Below are 17,000 nucleotides of genomic sequence, written 5' to 3' on the forward strand. Positions count from 1 at the left end.
TGCCCACACCTGAGATGGCAGCGCTGGAGAAGACAATTTCAAGGTAAGTATATCTCCTGAAAGGTAAGTGCAACCCGGGACAGATCAGAGGCTATCCATTGTGGAATGTGCTAGCCCTGACTGTCCCGGGGGTATTTTTGTAAAGAAATGTATAACCAGGGTGGAACTCCGCTTTAAATTGTAAATCAAATTTTTGCAAATACATTAGTATCAAACTGCTCAGTCATAGGACTCAAGCAAAATTTAAACTGACTAAATAAAGTCCCCCTTGATCAAGGGTGACAAACCACACAAGTTGCTGATGACAGGTTGCGAGGGTGAGGAGCTCAAATTCCAGTGTCTAGCCAACTGCAAAGTGTCAAACAGAGCCGCTGACTTTTACACTATTCCTGATGAGATGCAGAGGTTTCTATAATGTCACTTGCTCAATCAATCAACCACTTACATTTTACCTGAACAGGTAAGCTCAACATTTTGAGAGACAGTAACACCAAAATTTGGTATTATACCTGAGGTATAATGTAAATGGTCCCAAATAAATGATGCCCTTTTTGCCATTATAAATGTATTGAAGGCAAAACTGCACACTTGGGGTTGCTACATTTACAACAAACTTTTCAACATATATTATGTGTATAGGAGGAAAACGTTCCACATAATGTCCATTAAGACCAAAACCGCCAAAGCCAAACTCATGTATCCTGGCACATTTTATATCCCCTTCTTTATATCTCTCATATATTTTGTGTTTGTATATTATATATGGGATAATGAGTCTCTAGTAACAGTGCATCAGTATTAGGGTTGCCGTGTAGCTGGTATTTCACCGGCCTGGCAGGTATGAATGGGATTTATTATTAGTATGGAAGAGCTCATAGGGCAAGTATTCGCTACCCCAGTTATTTAACACGTGCCCACAGCATCATTAGTGAAAAATCTCTGGACTCACTCCTGAATTGAACCTACACAAGAAAATAAATTACAGACATGACTTTTAAAACGTATTGATCAATATTATTACATTCAGTGCCTTTTAAAATGAACCTGTGCTTTTCCCCTAATTGGCAAATTAACAGGTTATTAACAAAGCTAGCACCTACTGTATAGGCTAACTAATCTTACTCTATGAAAAACTATATATGATTTGCCACATAGAATGTCTAGTTGCCTCCATCCCTATATATATATATATATATATATATATATATAAAAACAACAAGAGAAGTATGGGACTTTAAATGAGGTCAACTGGACATGAGAGTTTACTAAATAAATACATATACTATAAGAACAATGTTACATAGGCACATACAGAGATAAAGCATACAGTAGATAAAACGGTACATATTGAATCAAAAATGAATACAATATTTCTAGGATCAAACATGGATCACTCTAGAATATAATGAATACAATAAGACATCAAATCTCTGTGTGCTCACAATCTTTAAATATATCACAATTCAATGAAACATCTGAGTATTTGTAGGCTCGACGCGTTTCATGGACCTCCGTCCATTCATCAGGAGCTTGAATGTAAATTATATGTCTAAAAATGAGAATATGGGTTATAATAATATACTTGCATAAAATCATGAACTATAATGGGGGATATAATGGAATGAACACTACCTTAAGCAGTGTCATAGATCCACGAGCAATCCAGTATAGGAAAAAGAGATCGAAGCCGATCCAGGGAATGTCTGACCCAGGGCTGAGGCATAGATAGCATCCAGCACACTGGGGCAACAGAGAGGAGAGGACTTGCTCTATGCTCCCGGATTCACTGCTGAAGCCTGAGTAACCCAGTATTTCTAAAAATGACACTTCCCCTACCTCCCCATAGTGCAACACTCAGTGCCACATGGGGTGGGGAAGAGCTTGTAGCTCTGTGCAGTATTTAAGTTTTACTTTTTTAATGTTTATTAATGTGTTCTGTTCTCCAGGGAAAAAGTACATGTCGTACTTTGCACTGTAAATATATATATATACACATATATATATATGTGTATATATACCCACGCTAATGGATGTAGTAGGAAATAATAAATAAACGACGTGAAATAGTGAATATCATACGTCCTCTTTTTACACATATATACATGTAGTATTTTGCCCCCTCTTCCTAGGTGCTGTCTAAGGCTAGCGGCAAGGTTGGACAGGGTATCCCCCCTTTCCCCCACAGTCATCCAAACAAGCATCTAGCAATGAGAGGGTTGCTTTGATAGACTGCACTTTCCAAGCACTAGCCTGCTTGCCTGGAACCTTTCAGCTGACAACAAAGTACTACATGTACTCTGCCCCCTGGGGAACAGAACACCTCGATAAAAAATCAAAGGGAGACTTCTTTAACTTTAGGAAAGTGGAAACCTTTGCAGAAATCTCTGGTGGTGGGTCAGGTTGGGGTGGGAGCATTGGAGGGCAGGTACCTTATGGTGCCTCCACTGCAGTAAACTTATTATTTTGCTTTGTATGTAAAAACTCCAGGATTACCATTAGGGATTTGTCTCATTAGGAGGCCCATAGGGCCAGATAAAGGGATACGGCCAGCAGATCTGTGTAAGAGGGAATCATGTTTCTCTATCTGCATAGGTCAGGTTAAAAATAAACACAGAGAGTCTGCGTTACGCTGCCAAGACTGGTTTATGTAGACGTAATCTTAAAAGGGATATTGCTAGGGCTACGGTGTAAGTGCGGAGAAATTAACGTCTGAAGGTAATATCACGGATCTAAATTCCAGTTTGGTTTACACATTTTGTCATGTTATGCTGGATATACTGGATATAGCTAGATATAATAAGCAGCCCTGCTAGCGCATTAAGCATGGCAGCCCACTTTTGTATTTAACCATACTTTGCTAATCCCGATAGAGCTTTTGCAGACACTTTTGAACAAGTGAGGTATTGGGGGGGGGGGGGGGGCTAAGTGAAGAGGAAGAGTATAGGCTGCAGTGAAGGACAATTAAAGGTATACAGCAGTAATACTAGAGCCAAACTTTGTAAGGGATAGATATCACAGGGGAATATATCAGACTAAAGGTAATGTTTAGTCTGCTTATATTTTCCCTTTCCTGGTTTCCCCCTACTCCCCTCATTAATATTCTAATCACTTTTTAAATAAAAGTTTTTGTTTTTTTATTCCATACCTTATTTTGGACTCTGTGTTTCTCTATGCAATTCACGCAGATCATGACTCTAGAGAGGGACTGTAAAAAGCTTCCTGAAAACAGTACCCTAGGTATCACCTACATGCTAATGGTGGCCATACACGCTTCAATAAATAATCAACTGCTTTTTAATCTAAATCTATCCAAAGGGAAGTTATTGCTATTAAATTTCTTGCAGATTTAAATGTTTGTATTGACTCGCAGATCGGTTAGATGAAAAAAAAAATCAAAGTGTGTATGGCCACCAAAAGTCTACATGTTTATTAGATCTGAAATCCAATCAATGAAATGGGTGGTCCCGGGGCAGTATAGCTGAGGAGGAAAGTGCTAGATGATGCTGAATGTTCTTCAGCCAGGAAATAGGGCAGACTCTATCTAACTTGCTGCATCTTCTAATCCACACCAAAGCTCACAGTGTGCAGTGAGTTCAGAGTAAGCAATTTTAGCACAGGAGAGGAGCATGTACAACTGTGCAAGGCTGTAGCTTTGGCTGGAGATTATACTTCTTCATTATACTTTGCATAATCATTGGATTCCTGATATTCGTGTTTAAAACTGTACGTGCAAAAGTGATCAACTTAAATTGGTAGTAAATTTGCATTAAAAAAATAACTCTCTCTGCATGGTAACGGCATAATGTGCTAGTAGTGTGCATTGCATACTAACACATTATGAAAGAGATTTACCTTGAAACAAAGTCCTCCAGCTTTGCGCTGCCACTGCTGCAGAGGCTTCCATCTTCACCCAGTCTTCCATCTGGGTTCGCAGGCTCTGCTCGCTTGAATGACATCATTCCCACGCATGCGTGCGGGAGTCTTAGCCATGGCACAGATCTTTTCAGGAATGGCACAAATATGTTAATCCTTAAGAGCGCACGCGCCGGTGACATCACTGACTGCAGAGACACTGAATACCTTCTAAACAAGAGATTCCTTGTACCTACAGGTAAGCTTTATTATAAGCTTACCTGTAGGTATAAGTGTCCAATGGGAGTATACTATCACTTAAGCTAAAAGTAGCTTAAAGTAATTTTTAACATGGTAATGCAGGGCTGGCCAACATAAGATCATAAATTTAGATCTATTTTTGGGTGACCAATGTGCACAGCACCAATTTAGTTTGTGACATCCTCTAATATGTCCAATGCACGGAGGAGGGAAAGCATCTTCTAGCATCACTGGGCCTCCCTGAACCCCAACATATGAATATGCTTGACCATAGCTGTGACTAGGAGCTAGAAAGAGAGGCTCCAATGAAGAAAAAAGCATCCAAGAGGCACAGGGACTTTGATATGAGTTGGTACAAAGTAGTAAAAAGACATAAACATTTGCAGAGTTCACTGGCTCAAATTAGGTTGTTTACAACAGACAAGACTCCAGTGGGTACCCAGCCAGGTTATAAAAAAAAAAAAAAAAATGCACTAATGGAAGGAGTGCCAGACCAAGGGATAAAACAGTCCAAATTCATTTATTAGATTAAACTAAAAAACAGCCAATGCACGGCAGAAAACCATAAACCCTTCCCTTCATCAGAGCTTCAGTAAAATAGGAAACCTTTAAAAGACTCAAAACAGTGTAGGTAAGCTAGTTGCTGTATCAGGGCAGGGTTGGAGTCCCGAAGGAACGCATGGGAACGGCGTTCCTGTATTTTTTCCACAGCAGGAACGCTGTTCCCGTTACCAGCTGCATCCTGGTACCCCCCAACAGAATCCCAGCACCACCTCCGCCTTCCTAAATTCCCAACCACAAAATAATAATAATAGAATATCAAAATACTAAATTGATATAACATGTATGTAGCACCACCCTTGAAGGAGCCGGTTGAGTATGTTTGATTCTGTACTCTGCCTCTCAACCCCAAGAATGGTCTCAGCCCCTCTGGCACACCTGGCAGTAATGTTCTTACAAACACCACAGTACTGTAAATGAACACAAATTGTAGTGAACACAGAAATTATATTTACTGTGAATGTTTTTTTAGGAATCGAACAAACAGTAGCAATATCTAATGATCAACAGATATATTTATATATATATATATATACTGTATATATATATATATATATATATATATATATATATATACATACATACAAAAAACTCAGTTGAGTCTTACTAACTGAAAGGTTAAAAGGTAAAGAAATTCAACCTTGTCTGCATGCAGTGTCTCTGTGAGATGGGCAAGTGCCCACCCACCAATCCTGCTAAAGAAGGCCCAATGGAGAGACGTCCTGGAACAGGCTCTTGTAGGTTCCCCAACTGGCTACCTGGCAACTTGAACACCATGCGATGTCTGTAGAGATGTAATTTGGGATGACCCGGGGTCCCTCAGCTGGCGAGATGTCTGTGAACGGCGTGTGGAGCTGTGGCAAGAACGCATTCACACGACCCTAAATCGCAGCCCATTCTCCTGCATTTGGTCCTCTCTTCTCTCTCTCGCGGTTTCTTTGCAGCTCCCAGGCAGCCTCATGGTGTCCCTATCTCCTCTTCTGTAGTGTTGAGCGAACACGGACTGTATTATTCGTGTTCGTACCGAATAATTGGATTTTTTGTACCCGAACACGGACACGGACACTTTACTGTATGTTCGGGTAAAAATCCGTGTTCGGTCGTTTTATTTCCGGGTTTTGCATGCTTTGGCGCTCTTTTCATGGCGGGCTTTCAACAGCCAATCAACAATCGTTTAACTGGTGTGCCTTAAGCCATCCCAGCCATGCCTGCAAATGTCTCAGTAGCTGTGATTGGCCGTCTGAAGCATGTGACCAAGTCTTTATAAGTTCGAGGCAGCCGCAGCGGCGTCATTATGCTGCTTAGATTCAGGGACAGAGCACACATCAACGTGCTGGCTGCTGATTAGGGAAAGATAGGCAGGAAAAAACCATTTGTGTCCGGATAGAATTGAGGGACAGGTCGGAGTGTTTAGGCAGGGCGAGTTGTAGGCATTTTAGGGATAGAGTCTGCTGAATTATAGGGTCAGTGTCTTCTACAAACTACAATCGATATTGCTGTGTGGGGGGTGGGGTGAATCTGCACTCAATCCTGATCTACGATCTCTTCTCAATCCTGTTAGGGACAGAGTCTGCTGAATTTTAGGGAAACTGTGTTCTACAAACTACAATCGATATTGCTGTGTGGTGTGGGATTGGAGATAGGCAGGTGTCAGTGATCCACATCCATTTTTCTGTGTGTGAGCTGCAGTGAACACAATCTTTTTGGGCTGCAGTGAACACAATCTTTTTGGGCTGCAGTGAACACAATCTTTTTGGGCTGCAGTGAACACAATCTTTTTGGGCTGCAGTGAACACAATCTTTTTGGGGTGCAGTGAACAAAATCTTTTTGGGGTGCAGTGAACACAATCCTTTTTGGTGTGCAGTGAACACAATCTTTGTGGGGTGCAGTGAACAAAATCCTTTGTGGGGTGCAGTGAACACAATCTTTTTGGGGTGCAGTGAACAAAATCCTTTTTGGGGTGCAGTGAACAACATCCTTTTTGGGGTGCAGTGAACACAATCTTTTTGGGGTGCAGTGAACAAAATCCTTTGTGGGGTGCAGTGAACACAATCTTTTTGGGGTGCAGTGAACACAATCTTTTTGGGGTGGAGTGAACAACATCCTTTTTGGGGTGCAGTGAACAAAATCCTTTTTGGGGTGCAGTGAACAAAATCATTTTTGGGGTGCAGTGAACACAATCTTTTTGGGGTGCAGTGAACACAATCTTTGTGGGGTGCAGTGAACACAATCTTTTTGGGGTGGAGTGAACAACATCCTTTTTGGGGTGCAGTGAACAACATCCTTTTTGGGGTGCAGTGAACACAATCTTTTTGGGGTGCAGTGAACACAATCTTTGTGGGGTACAGTGAACAGAATCTTTGTGGGGTGCAGTGAACACAATCTTTGGGGGGTACAGTGAACACAATCTTTGTGAGGTGCAGTGAACACAATCTTTGTGGGGTGCAGTGAACACAATCATTGTGGGGTGCAGTGAACTCAATCTTTGTGGGGTACAGTGAACACAATCTCATACTTCTGAAGGTTTGAGGGTGCTGCCTGTTCCATACTCCCCCTACTCCTCATCTAGCCTTTTAGGGGTACAAACAATAGTAATTGGGGCCTAGTGTGGTTGTGTACGTGTGATATACATACACTTTTTTGGGATCATATTTTCTATTCCGCTATTTAATCAAAAACCTTTGGGGATCAGTTAAATTGGGGGATAGTCTGTGTTGGTACGTGTGAGAGAGATCCACCTTTCCAAGTTGTTGGGGTTCATCTCATACTTCTGAAGGTTTGAGGGTGCTGCCTGTTCCATACTCCCCCTACTCCTAGCCTTTTAGGGGTACAAACAATAGTAATTGGGGCCTAGTGTGGTTGTGTACGTGTGATATACATACACTTTTTTGGGATCATATTTTCTATTCCGCTATTTAATCAAAAACCTTTGGGGATCAGTTAAATTGGGGGATAGTCTGTGTTGGTACGTGTGAGAGAGATCCACCTTTCCAAGTTGTTGGGGTTCATCTCATACTTCTGAAGGTTTGAGGGTGCTGCCTGTTCCATACTCCCCCTACTCCTAGCCTTTTAGGGGTACAAACAATAGTAATTGGGGCCTAGTGTGGTTGTGTACGTGTGATATACATACACTTTTTTGGGATCATATTTTCTATTCCGCTATTTAATCAAAAACCTTTGGGGATCAGTTAAATTGGGGGATAGTCTGTGTTGGTACGTGTGAGAGAGATCCACCTTTCCAAGTTGTTGGGGTTCATCTCATACTTCTGAAGGTTTGAGGGTGCTGCCTGTTCCATACTCCCCCTACTCCTCATCTAGCCTTTTAGGGGTACAAACAATAGTAATTGGGGCCTAGTGTGGTTGTGTACGTGCGAGATACATACACTTTTTTTGATCATATTTCCTATTCCGCTATTCAATAAAAACCTTTGAGGATCAATTGAATTGCGGGATAGTCTGTGTCGGTACGTGTGAGAGAGATCCACCTTTCCAAGTTGTTGGGGTTCATCTCATACTTCTGAAGGTTTGAGGGTGCTGCCTGTTCCATACTCCCCCTACTCCTCATCTAGCCTTTTAGGGGTACAAACAATAGTAATTGGGGCCTAGTGTGGTTGTGTACGTGTGATATACATACACTTTTTTTGGATCATATTTTCTATTCCGCTATTTAATCAAAAACCTTTGGGGATCAGTTAAATTGGGGGATAGTCTGTGTTGGTACGTGTGAGAGAGATCCACCTTTCCAAGTTGTTGGGGTTCATCTCATACTTCTGAAGGTTTGAGGGTGCTGCCTGTTCCATACCCCCCCTACTCCTCATCTAGCCTTTTAGGGGTACAAACAATAGTAATTGGGGCCTAGTGTGGTTGTGTACGTGCGAGATACATACACTTTTTTTGATCATATTTCCTATTCCGCTATTCAATAAAAACCTTTGAGGATCAATTGAATTGCGGGATAGTCTGTGTCGGTACGTGTGAGAGAGATCCACCTTTCCAAGTTGTTGGGGTTCATCTCATACTTCTGAAGGTTTGAGGGTGCTGCCTGTTCCATACCCCCCCTACTCCTCATCTAGCCTTTTAGGGGTACAAACAATAGTAATTGGGGCCTAGTGTGGTTGTGTACGTGCGAGATACATACACTTTTTTTGATCATATTTCCTATTCCGCTATTCAATAAAAACCTTTGAGGATCAATTGAATTGCGGGATAGTCTGTGTCGGTACGTGTGAGAGAGATCCACCTTTCCAAGTTGTTGGGGTTCATCTCATACTTCTGAAGGTTTGAGGGTGCTGCCTGTTCCATACTCCCCCTACTCCTCATCTAGCCTTTTAGGGGTACAAACAATAGTAATTGGGGCCTAGTGTGGTTGTGTACGTGTGATATACATACACTTTTTTTGGATCATATTTTCTATTCCGCTATTCAATAAAAACCTTTCTAGGGCAAGATCTTAAATTACAGAAATATGAGGAGACCGTCAAATAAGGGCCGTGGCCTGGGTCGTGGTGCTGCTGGTAGAGCTCCTGTTGCAAGGAGAGGACATGGTCGATCTGTGCCAGCTACACGCACAAGTGAAACACCTTCCTCAAGTGTGAGTAGGCGACAGAACCTGCATCAGTATTTGGTAGGGCATCAAACGCCCCTAGAAGTGATGAGGCCAGAACAAGTTGAGGCGATAGTAGATTGGTTTGCTGCTGACAGTGCCTCCAGTTCCTTCACATTGTCTCCCACCCAGTCTACTGCAGAAAGGTCAGAGTTGGCACCTGCAGCCAATGTCCAACCGTCTTTCACCTCACCCCCTTGCAAATCAGGCCAGCAGTCTGAGCCCCAAGCCATACAGCAGTCTCTTATTCTTTTTGAGGACTCTGTCAGCAGGGTTTCCCAGGGCCATCCACCTAGCCCTGCCCCAGAAGTGGAAGAGATTGAGTGCAGCGATGCCCAACCACTTATTTCTCAAGATGAGTACATGCAAGGATCATCGCAGCACGTCTCCGATGATGACGAAACGCAGGTGCCAACTGCTGCGGCGTTCAGCATTGTGGAGACCGACAAGGAGGGCAGGGGTGAAGACTGGGTGGAAGATGATGTGGAGGACGATGAGGTCCTCGACCCCACATGGAATGAACGTCATGCAGGTGACCTGAGTAGTTTGGAGGAAGAGGCGGTGGTCGCACAGAGCCACCAGCACAGCAGAAGAGGGAGCAGGGTGCAGAAGCGGAGCGGCCGTGCCCTAGACACTACGCCCGCTACTGCCCAACGCAGCAAGGGAACGAGCGCACCAAAGTCAGCTCAAAGGAGTTCTCTAGCGTGGAAGTTCTTTAGAAAATGTGCTGATGACAGGACACGAGTGGTTTGCACCCTGTGCAATCAGAGCTTGAAGCGAGGCATGAACCTTCTCAACCTGAGCACAACCTGCATGATCAGGCATCTAAGTGCAAAGCACGAGCTGCAGTGGAGTACACACCTTCAAAACCAAGAAACGTCTCTGGCTCATCCTGCTTCCTCTTCTGCTGCAGTCTCGGCCGCTCCAGCCACATCTGTAGTGATACCGGCACCTGCCACCCCGCAAACAGACGATCTGTCAGCAACACCACCACCTGGGTCACCAACAACCATCTCCACAATGTCCCGTGGAAGCGTTCAGCTTTCCATCTCCCAAACACTTGAGAGGAAGAGGAAGTACCCCCCTACCCACCCGCGATCCCTGGCCCTGAATGCCAGCATTTCAAAATTATTGGCCTTTGAAATGCTGTCATTCCGTCTGGTGGAGACGCACAGTTTTAAAAACCTTATGTCGGTGGCTGTCCCACAGTACGTCGTGCCCAGCCGCCACTACTTTTCCAGGCAAGCCATCCCTTCCCTGCACAACCAAGTGGGGGAAAATATCAGGTGTGCACTGCGCAACGCCATCTGTGCCAAGGTCCACCTAACTACGGATACGTGGACCAGTAAGCACGGTCAGGGGCGTTATATCTCCCTAACGGCACACTGGGTAAATGCAGTGGCGGATGGGCCTGAGGCGGATAGCAATTTGGCGCATGTCCTTCCACCACCGAGGATTGCAGGGCGCTTCAGTTTGCCTCCTGTTCGTAACTCCTCCTACTCCGCTTCCTCATCCTCTACCGCCTCCTCATCCGGACAGCGTAACACCTTCACCACCAACTTCAGCACGGCCAGGGGTAAACGACAGCAGGCAGTTTTACAACTTGCCTGTTTGGGGGACAAACCACACACCGCGCAGGAGTTGTGGAGGAGCATGGAACAGCAGACAAATGAGTGGTTGCTGCCAGCGAGCCTCAAGCCCGGCCTGGTGGTGTGTGATAACGGGCGAAATCTCATAGCAGCTCTGGGCCTAGCCGGTTTGACGCACATCCCTTGCCTGGCGCATGTGCTGAATTTGGTGGTGCAGAGGTTCCTTAAAAACTACCCCGATATGTCAGAGCTGCTGCAGAAAGTGCGGGCCGTTTGTGCGCACTTTCGGCGTTCTCACCCTGCTGCTGCTCGCCTGGCAGCGCTGCAGCGTAACTTCGGCCTTCCCGCTCACCGCCTCATATGTGACGTGCCCACAAGGTGGAACTCCACCTTGCACATGCTGGAAAGACTGTGCGAGCAGCAGCAGGCCATAGTGGAGTTTCAGCTGCAGCACGCACGCGTGAGTCGCTCTGCGGAACAGCACCACTTCACCACCAATAACTGGGCCTCCATGCGAGACCTGTGTGCCTTGTTGCGCTGTTTTGAGTACTCCACCAACATGGCCAGTGGCAATGACGCCGTTCTCAGCTTAACTATCCCACTTCTATGCCTCCTTGAAAAAACAATTCGGGCGATGATGGAAGAGGATGTGGCACAGGATGAGGAGGAGGAGGAGGATGAAGAGGTAACATTTCCAAGGCTTTCAGGGCAGTCATTCGCAAGGGGCTCCGAGGGTGGGTTCCTGCACACGCAAACGCCAGGGACGCAATTGTCCAGCAGGGGCACAGTTCTGGAGGATGAGGAGGATGAGGAGGAGGAGGAGCTGGAGGAGGAGATGGAACCATGTTCACAGCAGGGTGGCACCCAGGCCAGCTCATGGCCATCACTGGTGCGTGGCTGGGGGGATACAGAGGACACGGACGATACACCTCCCACAGAGGACAGCCTTTCGTCGCCTCTGGGCAGCCTGGCACACATGAGCGATTACATGCTGCAGTGTCTCCACAACGACCGCCGAGTTGCCCACATTCTAACTTGTGCTGATTACTGGGTGGCCACGCTGCTGGATCCCCGTTACAAGGACAACGTACCGTCCTTAATTCACTCACTGGAGCGCGATCGCAAGATGCGCGAGTACAAGCGCACGCTGGTAGACGCCATGCTGCTGGCATTCCCATCTGACAGCGGGGCCACAGTGGAAGCACAAGGCAGAGGAGGAGGAGGAGGAGGTCGCCAACGCAACCAGGGCACCGCCAGCACCTCAGAAGGCAGGGTTAGCATGGCCGAAATGTGGAAAAGCTTTGTCAGCACGCCACAACAAACAGCAGCACCAGCAGCTCAGATGGAACGTCTTAGCAGGAGGCAGCATTTTACCAACATGGTGGAGCAGTATGTGTGCACACGCCTACATGTAGTGAATGACGGGTCTGCCCCCTTCAACTTCTGGGTCTCCAAATTGGGCACATGGCCTGAGCTTGCCCTTTACGCCTTGGAGGTGCTGGCGTGCCCTGCAGCCAGTGTATTATCTGAACGGGTATTTAGCACGGCTGGGGGCGTTATAACAGACAAGCGCAGCCGCCTGTCCAGAGACAATGTGGACAAGCTCACGTTCATTAAAATGAACCAGGCATGGATCCCACGGGACTTTTCCGTACCTTATGCAGAATAGCAATGGATACCGACCTTACCCACCCATTGTTCCATTTTTGCTCTTTCTCACTCTTTTGGGGTGTACCCTCATTTAAAATTTTTGAAAAGAAGCAGTGTTGGCTACCTCGTCCTCCTCCTCAGGGCCAGATTAATGTAGGGGCTATTGGAGCTGCAGCTCCAGGCCCCTACCTTTTATATAGGCCCCGGGTTGGCCATATTCACTGTTACCGCTCTTCTGTCACTTGTAAACACAGAAGTCTGGCTTCTATGCTCGCTTCCCCAGGCAGCACCCTCAGAACCTCCCCACACAGCGTGAAGGCCGGACAAGGAGGGACAGTTGGCGATGCATGGATGTGTTTATGGGCTTCAGAGACAGCATCCCATGTTGAATTAGGCATGCATGGCTGCACCCTTCCTCCTCTGGGTGCATGGCAAGGCACGGCCCTTAAGGCCCTTCAAAATCCTCAGCACCAAGCCCATGATGCTGTTAATCCGGCCCTGGTCCTCCTCCACCGCCGCTTCCACCTACACCGCCCATAGGTGTGCGCAGCCTATTGCATTAAGGTGTGCACCCCAAAGTTGAAATACACATGCATGTGTTTGCCAGCAGGGAGAGTAATGTATCGGGGCCATGTACCTGTAGGCAAGGAGAAATAGAGCAGAGCAGGTCCCAGGGAGATCTTTCCCATCTCCTCACTGGCAATGCTATGTGCCCTAGGTGATTAGGGTGTGCCCAGGCACACCCAGCACACCCTGTGCGCACGCCTATGTCACCGCCACATCCACCACCACCTCAACCTCCCTCCTACTCCATATGGGCCTCGTCCTTCAGAGATGAAGAAGAACATTGTTTTATTTTTCTGTTTTTTTTTTGTTGTTTTAAGTTATTTCCCTATCCACATTTGTTTGCAGAGCACTTGCCATGCTCTTAATTACGTTTTGCTGCCATTTGCAGCACTCTAGCCCTTTCCTTTGGTGTTTTAGAGCCATTTTAGTGCCTTAAAGTTCGGGTCCCCATTGACTTCAATGGGGTTCGGTGTCCGGGAAAAGTTCGGTAAAAGTCCGGGACACGGACCCGGACTTTTTTTTAAAGTTCGGCCGAACCCGTCGAACACGGACATCTAGGTGTTCGCTCAACCCTACTCTTCTGTGTAGGCATGCTGGGGTGTGTAGTTTTGCCCCCAGGAATTGCTATGGGGCAGCCTGTGCTTGTGACTACATGTCACAAGGTGCTTTGCTGCAGCTGTTCTGGCTGGTGGCTGGGCTCTTCTCCTCCTGCCACTGAGGAAGCAGGGGAGGGAGCAGAGTGGGTGGCTGTGTCCCTGTGAGCGCCGCTCACTCACTGTACAGTGTAAGGAGAGGGAGAAATCCCTGCAGCTGCTGACAGGCTTTCTCTCTCTCTGAGAGCCTGTCAGTGTGTTTGTGTTGGCGCGGTCAGCAGGAGGTGCAGGGTCGCCGGCAGGCTGAGCGGAACCCGCAACATGTAGATAATTTAATAGTACACTGGGAACTCAAGAACAGTTCCAAAAGGTATATCTAAGTTAATAGTGCTTGTGACCAATGTGAAAAAATATATATAAATATCAACCAAACAAATGTTCCAAAGGTCCTGCAGTAATAAAAATCTTCGGACTAAACACCCATTGTGTCAAACCCAATTCCATCCACCATTGAAGAAGTACAGAAGAAATCAGCAGCTTATCATTGACCATCACCATTACAGAAAATGGTCAGACAACTCTCTTGGGATTAATCTGGTCAACCCCCGGCCAATGGGTCTTCTGTGCTCTGGACACTACAGCCACAGTGTCTCTCAGGGGTAAAAAGCAAGAAACGATTTGCACTCTGTTTGGTTATGTTATGTAACGGTATCAGCCAAATGATCAGACCAGTGGTGATGTGCAATTTCTACTTTACTTAACAATGTGGAACATAGATTACATAGGAGATCATGTGAACAGGGGTTTGCAGTACAAAACAGCAATATGAGGAAGGGAGAAACCTTCATAAAACATGTGAAAACAATTATATTGCAGTTCTAGTAATGGCCACTAGATGGCAGCAGAGTGTTCTGAGTTCAGTTTACTGATAGGATAAAGAACTGAAGATTCTCATGTGTTCCAAAGGATTGATCGTTCATTCAGCAGACTGTGAGCTGAGGGGATTTCCTGCTGGCACAGACTTCACACAGGCACTGCTGATGCTGACTTCGGTCAGGAGGCTCTGGGGGCCATAGATAGGACCAACCCACTGCTTGGACAGCTTCTCCACATGGACTGTAACAGAGTCCTCTCCAGTGACTGGGGCTTGGATAGATGCTGCGTGCTCTTGTGCTCACTGCTGGAGGCCCACACACCAGGCTTATCGAATGAGGACCCAGCACCTGGGGACAGCTCACTTGCCCAGTCACTGCTGTCCCATCAGGCAGGATCTCTCTGAGCACAGGAAGCTGGGCGGAGCTGGCATTTATACTCCCTGGGTGTGTCCTGGAACTCAGGGGATGCTGGGAGCCCAGAGGATTATGGGGAATCGAGTTAAAGGGACTTGCACCTGCATCTGGATAAAGAGGCACACCACTACACTAATGCTAGTGATCGACCGATATCGGTTTTTCATTGCCGATACCGATATTTTGGCCAATGCATATTGGTATTGGCCGATATTAGCCGATATTTTTGTACATTTAAAAAAAGTTTTTTTTATTTATTTTTTTTCTTTTACAGGTACATTTGTGGAGGGATCTGGGGGTCTAAAAGACCCCAAACCCCTCCTCCTCACTTAAAAGTATTCAAAACGCCAAGTTTGGCTGTTTTGAATGCTGTCATTTTTTTTAATCTGGTGCCAGACAGTGCCCGGATGTGATGTCACTCATGACATCACTTCCGGGTTTTTGCATGGAGACCTGATCAGAGCCGAATGCCTGCGGAAGGTGGCAGGAGGTGGGGGACGTCCCCTCCCACTCCGTGTAATGACAGCCGAGCGGCTTCTCAGCCGCATCGGTTGTCATTACAAAACAGCCAACTGTCGGCTATGGATGCCGGTACCGGGGTAATGCCTCTAGCTGCAGGCATCACTCCGGTACATGCACTTTCCCGAAATATCGGCAATATTGGTAACCTCTGGGGCCGTTTCCGATATATTTCGGGAAAAGTGCATATCGGCCCTCGATATATCGGTCGATCCCTAATTTATACACCTTGCATGCACCCCGTTCCTTAAAGAACTTCAGACCAGGCACTTTTAGGACTTTAGCACAATTACTTGAAACATCTTGTAGATACAGAATTAATGTAATACAGTCTCTCAAAGATCCCTCCATACACAGCTCTAGTCCATCCTAGCTCAGGCTGCCCAGTTCATACCTCTAGATAAAGTAGTCCTCTCATCAAAGTTCATTACCGACTTCTGACACCCCCACAGGGTACCCCAAAAGGGAAGCCATGTGTCCAACACAGCACTACATGATACAGCAATCCTTCCTGTCTATTCCCATGTGCAAGGCTAAGACCCTTGATAGGCTGCCTCCCCTTGTATTTATAGCACATTACAAGGGAGCAGAACCATGAACACCTGAGAGTTAACAGCCTTAACTGCTTCCTTACCCCCTGGGCAGCTTGATACACCATAACGCATGAACACATACTTTCATAGAAGCAAAGTGCAAATAACAGTAAGAAGTAGTGTGTAGGCATCTGCCTGCATGTGGCTGTGACAGGCAGCACACAGCACGGAGAAGGAGAGCTGGAGCTGCAAGCTCCGATCCTTCAGCCATCCCCACCCCCCACTAAACTCAGAGCGGAAGGAGGAGGGTTTTAACCCTGCAATCACTGCTCATGTAGAGGAATCACTGCACGGGTAGAGATGGGGGATGTGAGCTACCTTCTGACAGCTCACATCTCATACAACAAGGTTACACCTGGCAGGAAGCTGCATCGGTTTTCTATATGGAAACTGCCCTATTTTCTTTGTTAATCGGATACAGACCTACACTAATTTCTAAAAAACTAGTGCAGGTGTTGCAGAAAGACCTGAAACAAGTCAATCTCCTCTGTTAATGTTACACAGGCCATTTCTGACAGTTTCCTGTGCCACTATAATGGTGCAGAAAGCTTAGTTAATTCCCAAGTCAGTGTTCTGATGAGAAAAGCTTTAACCTTAGGGCCAGTTCACACTAGTGCGATGCCAGACATTGCATGAGATTCGCACCACATTGCTGTGCAGATCACATGCAATGTCTGCGTGATGCGAATTCAGCCATATAAACTGTATAGCTGAATTTGCATCGCATTCAGGCTAAACTCGTTCAGGGCCCTTTTTTTATCCGCACCAGGTTTACACCCATGCAATCAGATTCTGCAAATGGCGCTGCGTTTTACCAACTGATTGTGGGGTGTACTTACCCTAACATACACTCCACAATCAGTTCGCATGAACAGGTTGCGATTTTGATGCTGTGTGGATTTGCAGCAAATTCACTGTGAAA

The sequence above is a fragment of the Pelophylax lessonae genome (assembly GCF_965119305.1).
Source record: "Pelophylax lessonae genome assembly, chromosome: 5".
Classification (NCBI taxonomy): Eukaryota; Metazoa; Chordata; class Amphibia; order Anura; family Ranidae; genus Pelophylax; species Pelophylax lessonae.